The sequence below is a fragment of the Elephantulus edwardii genome, unplaced genomic scaffold (assembly GCF_000299155.1).
Source record: "Elephantulus edwardii isolate Elephantulus edwardi_28Jun2011 unplaced genomic scaffold, EleEdw1.0 scaffold00127, whole genome shotgun sequence".
NCBI lineage: Eukaryota > Metazoa > Chordata > Mammalia > Macroscelidea > Macroscelididae > Elephantulus > Elephantulus edwardii.
Genome location: NW_006399877.1, coordinates 3,711,094 through 3,724,365, shown reverse-complemented (window position 1 = coordinate 3,724,365; position 13,272 = coordinate 3,711,094).

The window sequence follows — 13,272 nt, the reverse complement described above, 5'->3', positions numbered from 1 at the left end:
GAGATCCCGGCAGGCCCTGTGCTGTCCTGCGGGCCCTGATGTGGCTCTGGGACACCAAGTGTCTGCTCATCCCTTCTTTCCAGCTCAGCTGTTTATGAAGCTGCCCAGTCACACCATCTTCCTCTCTCGGAACCCTTGCACAGCACTAATGGTGAAGTATTTGACCAGTAACTGAAAGATCAGAGGTTCCAATCCACCCAGAAACATCCAGGAAGAAAGGTCTGGTGAGCTTATGAAAAGCCAACCGCTGAAACCTGTGGGGCTCAGTTCCCCACAGGCAGGTGGCTGCTGGGACAGTTTGGAAACGACTGCGGATGAAAAGCACCACGCAGCTCCCCATGACAGCTTTGTTTGTTTTCTCAGTGGAAGGCAAAGAGGGGCCACCCGGGAGGCGAGGAGGCACGTGAGCGCAGGTGTCCACTGCAGATGGCCTCCAGGCCTCCTGAGACGATGATGTCATCATGGTGATGCTGTCATCTCCAAAGAATCCAGAGCCTTCTTTGAGGAAGCTGCACGCCGCCCTCCACTCTCCAGTTCAATTACTGGCCAGTTCCCTGGCCCCGCGGCAAAGGCATGAAGCTGGCCTTGGGAGATGAGCATGGACCTCTCTGTGGTCAGCAGGACAGTCTTCCTTCTGGAGGACACGGCTGGATGGCACTGTCCTCCTTCAGATCTACCCTTTCCTGGTCAGAGTGCTCCCTGAGGGTGATACCTCCTGACTGGCGGTGGGATACACAGACAGGTGACCCTAACTCACATTTTGCAGCATATGAAGTGAGAATGAAGCACTGCTGGGGCTGGAGAATCCCTGCTGTCTTCCCCCTGTCGTCGATGAAGTGTGTGCTCACTGGAGACGTCGGGAAAGGCTGTGAGAGCCGAAACAAGAAGGCTGGAGTCACCGGAACTATCGCCAGCATCTTTGAGACGGCCCATCCTGGTGGAGTTTGTTTCCATCTCCTCCCGGGCATGCAGAGCTGACGGTAAGGGAGGCTGGAGACACATTGGTGCCTTGGAATTGTGTCGGGGGAGAATGATTAACAAACCCTGGGCTGCCGTGAGAGCAGACGGCCCCATCTTGGACGAATGCAGCCAGGGTGCTCCTTTGAAGGAAGCGCGGTGAGACTTGGACGGACTTTGGACGCGTGACCCACAGGGCTCAGTCTCTGGAGATGGACATCACGCTTGGTAGAGCAGAGAGTCAGCAGAGAAGAGGGAGCCCCTCGGGGAGGAGGGGAACTGACACAGTGGCCGCAACCACGGGCCCAAGTGCAGCAGAGACTGTGAAGCTGGCAGGGGGCCACGCAGAGACTTCTTCTATTGAACCCGGCTTCTCTCTGAGGGGAAACTGAGTCAACGGCCCCCGATAGCAACAGCGTTTGATGTGTCTTCATCCAGGTTTCATTGTCCTTAAGTGGTTTTGAGCAGCAGCTTCTCCGCTGGAGCATGGCTAAGGCCATCTTGGCTCTGCTGAAGCTCAAGTTCTGGTTTAGAAGGTTTGCGGTGAGGCCAGGCTCTGCACAGCTGACTGCTGGCCTGGCTGCCACACCCCGAGAATGGACAGCTGGTGCTCTGGCTTGGATCTGGCAGGTGGTTGTACAAAGAGTACCAGCAAATGGACCACTGGGACCTCCGGTCTCAGTCTTACCTCCAAAATGGGCATGGCCTCACAAAGGGGCTGTAACTGGGATCAGGTCTGTCCAGGTTTGCCTGTACCCAATCCCAGAGTCTGAGAGATGGTAACTGAATGAAATAGAACTAGAGGCTCCGCCGGCCTGCAATCCACAAGCTGCTTACACCCACTGCTGTCCACTCACAATGACCCTGGAGGGCAGATCAGAATGTTCCACAGCCTTGCCAAGGCTGGAGATCTTTACAGAGGCAAACACTGCCCTTCTCTTAAGGAGAGTCTGGTGGGGTTGATGCGTCCATCATTTGTTAATCCGCCTAATGCTTAATCCATGGCACCTCTCTTGCTTGCTGCCTCGTAAATGGCGAGTATTTTCCAATATTACAAATTCCCTGAAAACATGGATTTTAACAGCCATATTGTAATGGCTCCCAGTGTGTTGATGGACAGTCATTTATTTAAGTATTTAGGATGTGGAGATAATTGTTTTTGCATGTGCTTCCTGTAATCCAGCGGAATCCTGTGAACATGGCAGCTTCTTGGTGGGAGAGGACAGTGGTCTGTAATGTGACCATAACGTGCGAGAGAGTAAACCAGGAGCTGCTGGGACAGCTGCGCGGTGTGACCCTGGGGCCACGTCCGTCGCCTTTGTGCTCGCTGTCTGTGATTCTGAGGGGGCCTGATGACCTGAGGGTTCTTGAAATAATTGTTTAAAAGAATCATTTATGTTAGTTTAAACATCGGTCTGGCTCTAACCATAAGTAAGCAGAGAACTTTGAGACAAAGATAATACTTCATTTATTGGCCTCAGAGATGGAGAAGGGCATGGGGTGGGGGTGCGCTTGGAGAACAAGCTGTCCCTTTAAGAAAGGATTTCAAACACCGGATGTTTCTGTCCTTTGAAGTCTTTTGCCAATTTTATAGGCAATAACCCATTTCCAGCAGTGTTGGGCCACTGTGACATGGGGCTTACACGGACCCTTCAGGAAGGTATAGTGTTTTGTTTTATTTTGGGGGGGAGCTTTTCATGGTTAAGTGCCTTTATATAATCAATAATACAAATTAAGCTTTATCCTGGGATTCTCTTTCAGTCAAGATCCACATCACATCAGCAGTGATGCCCCTTGCGCCGTAGCCTCTTCTGAATCTAGGCTGAATTAGGGCAGTTCCCTGTTGATGATCTGTTTCAGCATTTTTTGAATAATGTTCAAATAAGATTTTACTTATACAAGATGTTATCTGAGAATTTTCATATTTGATAATAGCTCCTTTTGGGGGGGGGAGGGAAATGGGCAAGCTATGCATCTCTTGTAGTCAGCTGTTTTCCAGATTCTTCGCACAGGCTGGTGAGCACGTCCGAGTAACTGTTGCGTCTGGTTTTTGAAGCACTTCAATTGGTATTCTATCACTTTTCAGAGCCTTATTTTTTATCAGTCACTTCAACACAGCTTGAATTTCTTCCTTCATTGCTATTCATTCTTGATTACACACTAAGTCATGATTCAGTGTTGACGATTTTTTTAAATATATAGTGAGTGACCTGTGTATTCCTTCTATCATTTTTTTTTTTAGATTTTATTTCATCTTGGTTTACGTACAAGTCGTACACATTGTGTTTCGTTTGTATAGATTGTGCTTCATACATTCCTTCACTCACACTGTGTTTCACGTTCTCATTCATTGTGTTTTATAGAACTAATCCCCAGTGATCCATGCCCACCATTACCCCACCTTTCCAGGTCCCCCCTGGATCTTTCCTAAGTCCTTCACCTCCTTGCTTTATCCACCAAACTCTGCGGCCTTGAGATTCCCCCCTCCCTGTCTCTCTCACCTTTCCCCTTTGGACTTTTGTGCACATCTTACTAGTTATTCTCCTATTTTTACAGTAATTATCTTGTACAGTATTTGTCCTTAGGAGACTGAGCAGCATGTTATCCAGCCTCTCCCATGCTATTATATGTTGTTGTTGTTGTGTGCCATTGAATTGACTACGACTCATAGTGACTCTATGTACAATAGCTCTGAGCCCTGCTCTATCCTGAGCTAATGTCACTGTCTCTGACACACCCACTCCCATTACCCCAGTAACTGAGTCAATCCATCTCATCTCGCAGTCGGCTTTGAACTAGGGATGTGCACCCACCTGGATTCCACTTTAGTGAGCCCCACTGTCTCTCACCCTCAGGCCCCCCAGACGAAAGGACTTCCACCCAGTCAGGATTTCCCATTGACACAGAACCTTTGTCCATTTGTGTTGCTGTCAGGTGCCATCGACTCGCCTCTGACTCATAGTGACCCTGTGTGCAACCCAGGGAAACCCCGGCCGCCTGCACCGTCCTCACGTCTCTGCTGTGCTGGGTCCATGAGCAGCACTGCCAGTCCTCCTTGTCCAGGGTCGTCCGCACCTCGCGGACCCTTCACTTTCCCCGGCATGATGTTCTTCTCAAAGGCCGACTCTTCCTCACAACCTGCCCAAGCGTGTGAGACGGAGCGTCACTGCCGTGCCTCTATGGAGCGCTCTGGTCGCTCTTTAGAACAAATCTATTTGATCCTCTGGCAGTCCTCGAGACACTCAGTCCTTTTTACCAAAACCACAGTTCAGGGGCACCAATTCTTTTTTCTTTTAAAAAAATGTTATTGATTTTCATAGAATAATATCTTTATTTTATGTTTCGTTCCTATACATTGCTTTAAAAAATCTTTCTTTTACATTGTGTTTCCTGCATTCATAAACATTCTATTTTGTATTTTCATATTAGTTTACAATACTAGTTGAATATATTAGTTTATTTACAAAATTCAAATACATTGTTTTTCACACCCTCACCCTCCCACCCATCAGATTGTACCACCCCATGATTGATCGCTGCCCCCGCACGTCCTCACCCCTCTGCTTCCCCCCTCCTCCCCGCCCCCTGGCTCCTCATGCTCCTTTTTTATACAGTATTTGTCCTTGTGAGACTGAGTTAGTTCACTCAGCAGAATGCTCTCCAGTCCCTCCCAAGTTAGACACCATTTCTTCTTTGGTCTTCCTGATAAATGTTTACTGCTTTCCGTTCTTTCACAAAGACTTTCAGGCACAGGGAGAAGATGCCCTGCTTCTCTTCGCTCATAGAAGAGCGAGGCTGTCCACGGTGGTCACTCTCTTGTGCCCGAGGACCTTCCCTCTGCCTGAGCTTTGTGTCATGCAGATATTAAGAGTTACTCATTCATGGAAAACCTGGGTGGGGAGCTTTCATCCTGACCTGTCCTCCTTTCTGATAATGATTGCTAGTTCCAGGGGAGCTGGTTCTGACGGATCGTGGCTGATGTGTAACAGGACAGAACGCTGCTGTGTCCTGTACCACATCTGTGATCACGGGCCTGCCTGACTTCTCTGTTCCAGTCATTGTGTCAGTCCGTCTCAAGGAGCACCTCCTTTGTTTTCGCTGACCCTCTGACCACTGTTGTTGCTGCTGTGTGCTGTTAAGTCAGAACACACCCACACTGACCTCCAGCGGGTTTTCAGAGGCAGTAAATCACATGGGAGGAGACTGCCCATCCTTCTCCCATGCAGCAGCTGGTGGACTTGAACTGTATATCTCTGGGATTGCAGCCCAGCACTTAACCACTAGGCCACCAGTGCTCCATCTCTGACCACTAGATCCTAGAATTACCTCCTCATCAAACAAAAACAAAAAAAGCCACTTGACTGTTAAGTAAAGACCTCCTCACAGCAGCTCCATGTGCTGCAGAGAACATCTGAACCACACAGGGCTTTTTTGGCTCAGATCTTCACAGGAGTAGGCTCTTTCTTCCAAGATGAACAAACTACACCTGGACACGAAATATGACATTTATTCCTCTTTCTTCAATGTGTCACTTGCAAAGATGTCACTTTGAAGGCTATAGTGTGTCTAATCCAAACCTGGGTATTTTTAATCACTTCATATGATTGTAAAAACTGGAAAATAAATAAGACCTAACAGGAAGTGTGGGAGAAAGGCGAGTAACCTCTTGCCGTGCTATTTGTACCCTTGGAAACTCAATAAAGGGTCAGCTTTCTTAACAATGAGTTTTGAGTTTTTAAGAGGAATGAAGCTTTCTGATTGTGGTGTTGGTGAAAGCATTGAATCTATTACAAGCTGCCCACAGAACTATCCATCCTGGAGGAAGTGTAACCACAGAGCTTCTTTGGAGCAAAGATGGTGCAATGTGGCCCCCATACTGTGGACGTATGAGCGAGAAAGGCCAGGCCCTGGAGAAGGACCTTACACGTGATGAAGTGGAGGGTCAGCAGATCTAAGCACCCGCCAAACCTCAGTGCGACAGATGACACAGTGGCCTCCACGTGGGCCTCAGCACAGCGGTGGCTGGGAGGACAGGGCAGGGCAGGCTGGCTGGGGGTCCGTTCTCCCTGCCCCCAAGCCCTCTGTGAGCTGGAACTGTGTCCAACAACAACCACAACCTGCATGTGCCACTCACCATCCCAAGTCCACAGGAAGGTGGTAACTGAGTGCTTGAGACACAGCCCTTGGATCAAACCCTCGAGATACCCCACAGGGCTCTGTCATTGTTGGCAGATGCTGTCATACTGACCCTGGCTCACACGTGCCAAGCAGGACGATGTTCCATCGGGGTTCCAGTGCCATGATCTTTCAGGAGCAGACCACCAGGCTTGCCCCTGACTTTGAACCACCAACCTTTCAGCTAGTAGTCAAGGACTTAATCATTGTGCCACTGAGGAAGCAAAGAACTGGTGGTCTCAGGGGGTGGGGGGACTTATCGTGGTTGAGCAGCTCCTGGCTCCCCCTTCGTGAGCTCACAGGAGACTGAAAGGCCAGGCCAGGGCCCTGCGCACTCACAGGGCAGCAACACGAGGTTCTCTCGGAGGCTTCCCGGCGTGGAGAAATGCTCCTGTTCCTTTTCACTCTTCCTATCACTCACTGACAATCATGAAAGGTTTGCACTTCTCACTCAGGTGGGTCTCAGAAAGACCTTCTCAGGTTTTCGTTCCTTGAGATCCCTTCCCTTGTCACCCGCCCTGGTTCTGTTTAATTTTTATCAGTCGCTCTGTTTATTCCAGACAATGCTGCCAGAACAAATATTATTCCATTGATTTTAACATCTGTTCAAATGAAATCTGATATTCAAATTCTCCCCGACCGTGTTCTCTGATAGCTAATATGTGTTAATGTGCCTTCGGGAGGGTTCACACCCAGTTTCTGGAACCCTCACACGTGCTTTTTATCTCTGTGGTATGTGTCTATTTCTTATGTTTAAAGTAAGGCAAGCTCAGTTTAGCAAATTTGAATGAAACAAAAACAACAGTAGGAGGGGAACAAAAATTAATAAATAGATGAGGTTAGTGGAGGGGAAGAGTTTGGCTAGATGTTGTGATCGCTTAATCAATTGTAATCAATGTTAAAAAACAAAATTTCTATCAGTGAATGGAAACTAAGTTTCTAAACTTTCATTCAAATCAAGTTTTAAAAATAAAATAAAGTGCAGTCAGAATTCTCTTCCGAGGCAGGGACGGTGCGACTGCGTGCCACGTGTGTAGAGCATGTTCCCAGGAGCGGCTGGTTGCTGGGGAGGGACAGCAGGCTTGCTAAAGTGGAAACCAGAAACGCCAGGCCCCCGTGACCAGGCTTGTTCTGACTCGTGGCGACCCTCCGTCCGCCTGTAAATCCTTATGGAAAATCGACCCTCAGGGAGAGATGTTCTGGCAGAGACTGCAGCAACGGGCGCAAAGCAAGCATGGGTGAGCAGGGTTCCTCTCTAACACAGCAAATAAGGGTCAAAGGCGGTGGCTGTCCCCTCTCCCTGCTCCTCCTCCTGCAGCCCCTTTGACAAGATGCTCTGGAAGGCCCTGGTTCCCGGCAGCCCCCAACTGCTTGCCAAGTTTATAGAAACTTGACATCTTTTTTTGCTTAGAAGCAAAACATGTTTCTCTGGCAGATGCGATAACCAACAAAACCGCAGTCACGTTTTCCTACATGCAGGGGATAGAGACAGAGCAGGGCAAAGAGGGGCCCAGACACACCCCAACTCCCCCAGGCAGCACCAGACCAGGACATGGGGACAGAGCAGGGCAAAGAGGGGCCCAGACACACCCCAACTCCCCCAGGCAGCGCCAGGCCAGGGCCTGGGGACAGAGCAGGGCAAAGCGGGACCCAGGGACATCCCAGCTCCCCCAGGCAGCACCACCAGACAGTCAGGGGGCCTCTTCAAGGTGGACCTAAACATTCCCACATGCAGGGATAGGAACAGAACAAGACAAAGCAGGACTCAGGCACACCCCAGCTCTTGGTAGCAGCTCCAGGCAGTGGGGGGCCATCTTCAAGGTTCACCTGGGCAGGGTCCTCAGGTAAGGAGGGGGTGGCCTGCAGGCCTGACCATCGGAGGCCCTGGAAGGGGCTCCCCACACTAGGGCCCTGGAATGGCAATGACCATTTCACTCAGGCACCCAGAGCCCTGGGGAAGTGGAGTGATTTACAGGCGCTGTGACCCTGTCTCATGACCCAGACATGAACAGAGCCTTGTTCCACTGGTCACCCCTGAACCCCCGCTGCATGAGAAAGGACGCTGCCTGGTCTCCACACAGCCTCTAGGGCTTGAAAAAGGCCTGGACGGGAGCAGCTGGGGCCTTAGTCACGCGGCCACTCTGCTCCTGGGCCTGCTGACTGTCCCCCAGTCACAGAGGGGACCCTCAGGTCCGAGAAGGGAACGAGACTTTCTCTGTGGAGTTCTTGTTCTTAGGTGCTGTCTTCCCTCGAAGGAACTCCTTAGTGGGGTCCACATGGACTCCAAAGTGCCTGTGATGGACTGACTTGTATCCCACCTTTGGAAAGACTGGGGGAAGGACACTGGTGAAGATGCATCTATGAGCTGTGGAAGAAGGGACCACGAGAGACGAGAAGGACCCTCTCCCAGAACATTCAGTAACAGCGAGGTCCCACCAACTCCACAGTTTAAGCTTTTAACTCTAAGACTGAGTGGAAATACCTTTTTGTCATATAATCAGCCCAGTTGGTACGATAGAGCTGTTGTTATTGTTAGGTGTCATCGAGTTGAGTGTGACCCATAGTATCCCATGAACAACAGACATGAACTCTGTCCTGTCCTGTGCCATCCTCATCATTCCTGACATGCATCCGCCCATTGCCGTGTTTACTGTGTAGAGCCTTCTCCTTGAGGGTCTTCCTCACATTTGCCAACTCTCCATCTTCGCAAGCACGATGTCGCTCTCCAGTGAGGAGCCTCTCTAACAGCATGCCGTAAGTATGCAGGACGAAGCTGTGCCGTCTTTGCCTCTAAGGAGCAGTCTGCTTGCACCTTCTCCAGTACTTATCCATTAGTTCTTTTGGCCCTCCATGAGCTATCCCGTGCTCTTCTCCAGCACCACAGCTCAAAGGTGTCCTTTTTCTTCTATCATTCTTATGCATTGCCCAGCTCTCAGATGCACAGCAAGTGTCTGAAACCACCATGGCCTGAATCAGGTGAACCTTAGTCCTCAAACTGGCATCATTGCTCTTCAATAATTTGGAGACGTTCTTGACTGCAGACCTCCCCGGTGTCATACATCACCTCACTCCTAACTGCTGGTACCGAGGGTGTTGATGAGGTACTTGGCAGTTTCAGTCTTTTCTCCATGTATCTTGATGTTGCCTCTTAGTCCAGTGATAAGAATTTTTGTTTTATTGACCTTGAGATGCAATCCATATTGATTTTCTGTGGAAAGTGCTTCAAATTGTCCTCAGTTTCAGTAAGCAAGATTGTGTAATCTGCATACTGCAGGTGATTGACGACTTCTTCTGCTTCTGATGCCATTTTCTTCATCATGAAGCCCAGTTTTATGAATAATTTGCTCAAGAAACAGATTGAATAGGAAGGGAGGATACAGCTCTGACACACTCTCTTCTTAATTTTAAGCCATGCAGTCCCTTGCTCTGTTTGCACAACAGCCTCTTGGTCTAGGTGTAGGCTTCACGTGAGCACAGGTAGGTGTTCTGGGATTCCCACTCTTCTCAATGTTAGCCGTCATTTTAGATCCACACAGTCAAATGTGGTACAGTTTAGCTTCATGTTACTGTGCTTCACAGATACTTTTTTTTTTTCTAAAAAACAGATTGAAGGTTTGTGGCAATGTCGGGCTAAGCAAGCCCAGCTGCACTGTTTCCCGACAGCACATGCCCACTTCATGGCCTGTATCATGGTTTTGGCTTTTTGCACCGTATTCCAACTTCTTCATGATACTATTGTATGCTCGGTAGTCTACAGCTGTGTGAACGTAACCTCTCCGTGCGCTGGGTGCAGAGAAGAGTGAAGGCATGTGGCCCTGGTGTTTCTTTATCCTTGGCTTTCTGGCCGTGATTTGGTGCTAACCCCAGAGGTGTCTGAGGTCAGCCTGTCCTTGGTTAGAGATGCCCTCAGGCACGCCCCCGCAGCTGGGATGTTTTGCCACTTTGACCCAGGGACTGCATTTCAGAACGGGCTGAGATGAGGAGAGAAGGAGTAAGACACCTCTGAATGTGGACTCCCAATTGTGCAAAATTACATTATGCCCATCGTCCTTTCCCTTCTGAGCTAAGAAAACACTTTGCAGCCAGTGTTCAAACCAACACGAAAACAAAAACAAAACAGTTGGGGATAAGCCATTGAGATGACCACAGCTGTGTTTGAGCCTCGTGTGTCAAAGAGGAAACAAGGAATAGGGCTTGGGGCAGGGCGAGACTGGAGCTGTTAAGTTAGCCCGCAAAGTCTATTAGCCAGAACCACCGCCAGCCAGCAAGCTATTTAGTCAAGGGTCTTGCTCTGCCTTAATCCTCTGGAACACACTCTTTGAAACCAGACACCTAGGAATTACTGTCTGCAGACTGGAAGGGCTATTTCACCAAACTGGAGGCAAAATTGAGTGTTGCTGGGCTAATTTCTTTGCAAGGAATAAAAGAGACAATGTTTTAATAGATTAACTAGATTTCTTCCTTTTACTATTTTTGTTTGATCAACTTGGCCGTGAAAACTGCACGGAATTGCTTTGTCCGGGGATGGAGAGCCATCGTGGTGTCCACAAAAGAATGGCCCCTTGACGGGTTCCTGTGTGAAACCCTGTGGGAAGCGGGGTGGCTGTGGGGCTGTAGGACTCTGCAGGACTCGTGGCGGGGCAGTAACACTTCTCGCATTCCCTGGGCTTTGTTGCATTATTTATGGCTTCTTTTTCTATACGTTCCCAAGAAATTGTTGCCTGGAATTTGTGTGGTTTTGAGAAGCTGGGTACAACTGTGTTTGGTTTTCTTTTACAGTCTGGGTGCCTATGGCTTTCCAAAACCACTGGTCAGGAATCAAGATTGTTGCCATGAAATTAAATTCCCCAGAGAAGTAGAAATATTTGTCAGCTGGGTGGCATTCCTTTTGTTTCACTGTGGTAAACTACAGACAATGAAAAAATTGCCATTTAACCTTATTTTACATGGATTAACAATTGAAACCCATGGAAGCAGCAACAGGGGAAATCATAAGACAGATTGCACTGGAAGGGAAGATTGTTGCAAAGGATCTCTTTAAAGTGTTAAAAGAGGTGCAGGAAGAGAAAGAAGTCAGCAGAGGGAAGAGTTGTTACAGACACAATTGTTCATGAGGTCAATGAATAGATCGTGTTCCAGCGCAAAGGTGTCACTTTGAGGACTCAGGTGTGCCTGGCCCGCACGCTGGTGTTCTCAATCACTTTGTGTGCAAGTGAAATATGAGGGAGGAAATTTGAATAAAGAAAGCAGAAGACCTGATGCCTTTGAATTGTGATGTTGATAAAGAATGTTGAATACCTCACAGGCTGCCCCAAGAATACACGTCTGTTTTGGAAGAAGTTCCAACAGAATGTTCCTCAGAAGCAGGGATGATGAGACTGTCTCGAGGATTGTAAACGAGTTATCTAGGGGGTTCATTCATCCGGAGCAGGACATCACACTTGGTAAAACACAAGAGAGGAAGACCTCCGGCAAGATGGATAACTCGGAGGATCAAGCAGAGCGATGAGTGTGGAGACGGTGTAGTCTGGGGCGGCGTTCCGCTCGGTTCTGCTCAAGGTCACTTTCCATTGTATTAAACATGATTATGCCACAGAGCTGAGGAATCATGGCGGCTAGCTGGTCAAAGACCTGTCTGCTGTGCAACAGTGAAAGAATGGAAATCCAAAATCTCTGCAAATGTTCATTAAAATTAATAATAATAATAATAATAATACCCAAACAAAACCTGACTGCTGACCAAAGCCCATGCCTCGCAGAAGCAAAGCTCTGGCCATCTGCTCCCGTGAGGAGCCCGCCCAGCCTGGACACCCTCTACCCCATCCTGCAGGGTCGCTGTGAGTCAGAATCCACTTGACGGTGTGAGTTTTATGTGATAACAGCCACCAAGTATAAAATTCAGGACATTAATTGCATTCACTGTGTTGTGTCAACACCACCACTATCATTTGCAGTGTGGTTGATTATTAATGTCACTGTTTTTAAAAAGACAAAAGCTTCTCAGGACACTATGCTCTCAGCTACTTTGTTGAACATTCAGGAAAATTTGCCTCCAGTCCCTGTTGACAAACCTCTGGACCTTTGTTCTGAGATGCAGTCAGATCCACTGTTTCCACTGACAACCTGGTCCGGGGACCCAAGCCGCCGTCCAGTCACACTGAAGCCCTGAGCTCTTACTGCAGACAGCGCTGCGGTGGATTTTCTCAGGAGCAGGACACTAAGGTTACAGCAAGTGTCACTTCTCTCAGAAATCACAGGCCTTACCTGCTGGCAGAAAGAGGTCCGCAGGTGTGGGACCCGTCGAGGAATGTGGAGGAGCGTTCCTGACACGCCCTGCTGGGGACAGGGTGTGGGGCCAGGGGCTCTCCCTGGCAGTCAACAAGCTTAGTCTGGGGAAGTGGATTCAGTTCATCGCAGGGCAGGCCTGGGGCAGTTAATATATCTGCAGGGGTCCCCCACCCGGACACCCCCGTCCCCGGGCCCCTTCGCTGAGTCAGTGGGTCTTGTCTGTGCCACTAGCTGTGAAGTTTGCTCTGTTTGTTTGGTTTTTTTTTTTTTAATTAATCATATACAACTTTTCCAAGTTAATAAAAAATAATCTTCAGAGTAAATACATATTTGTATGTCATACTTTAATAGGTTTAATATTTTTAATAGTTTCCAAAAGAGCATAAATGGTGCTTTGAGTCCATCATTGCTCTGCTTGATCTTTTTAAAATTTATTATTATTAATTTCAGTGAAATTTTACAGAGATTTTGGATTTCCATTCATTCATTGTTGCACTTTTCTCCCTGCTCCCCCCAGTTCACTCTTCTCTTTGAAAAGTAAAAGAAAAATTCTTTCATTGTTATACACTCCCTCCCCCCAGGTCTACTCCACTATGCAGCCTTCATTCTGGACTCATGTCATGACAATAATACCTAATCATGTATACCTTTTAAACAGTTCTTTCCCTCATCTGTTTCAATGCAGTATACATAATTTATCTCATCTTTCTCCCCCTCAACCTCTATGTCAGTCCAGTTTTACAACAGCAGCACTATGCAGTATTTGTTCTTTTTTGACTGAGATATTTCACTCAGCATAATGTCTTCCAGGGTCATCCATTTTGAATAATATTTAATGATTTCCTTGTTTTT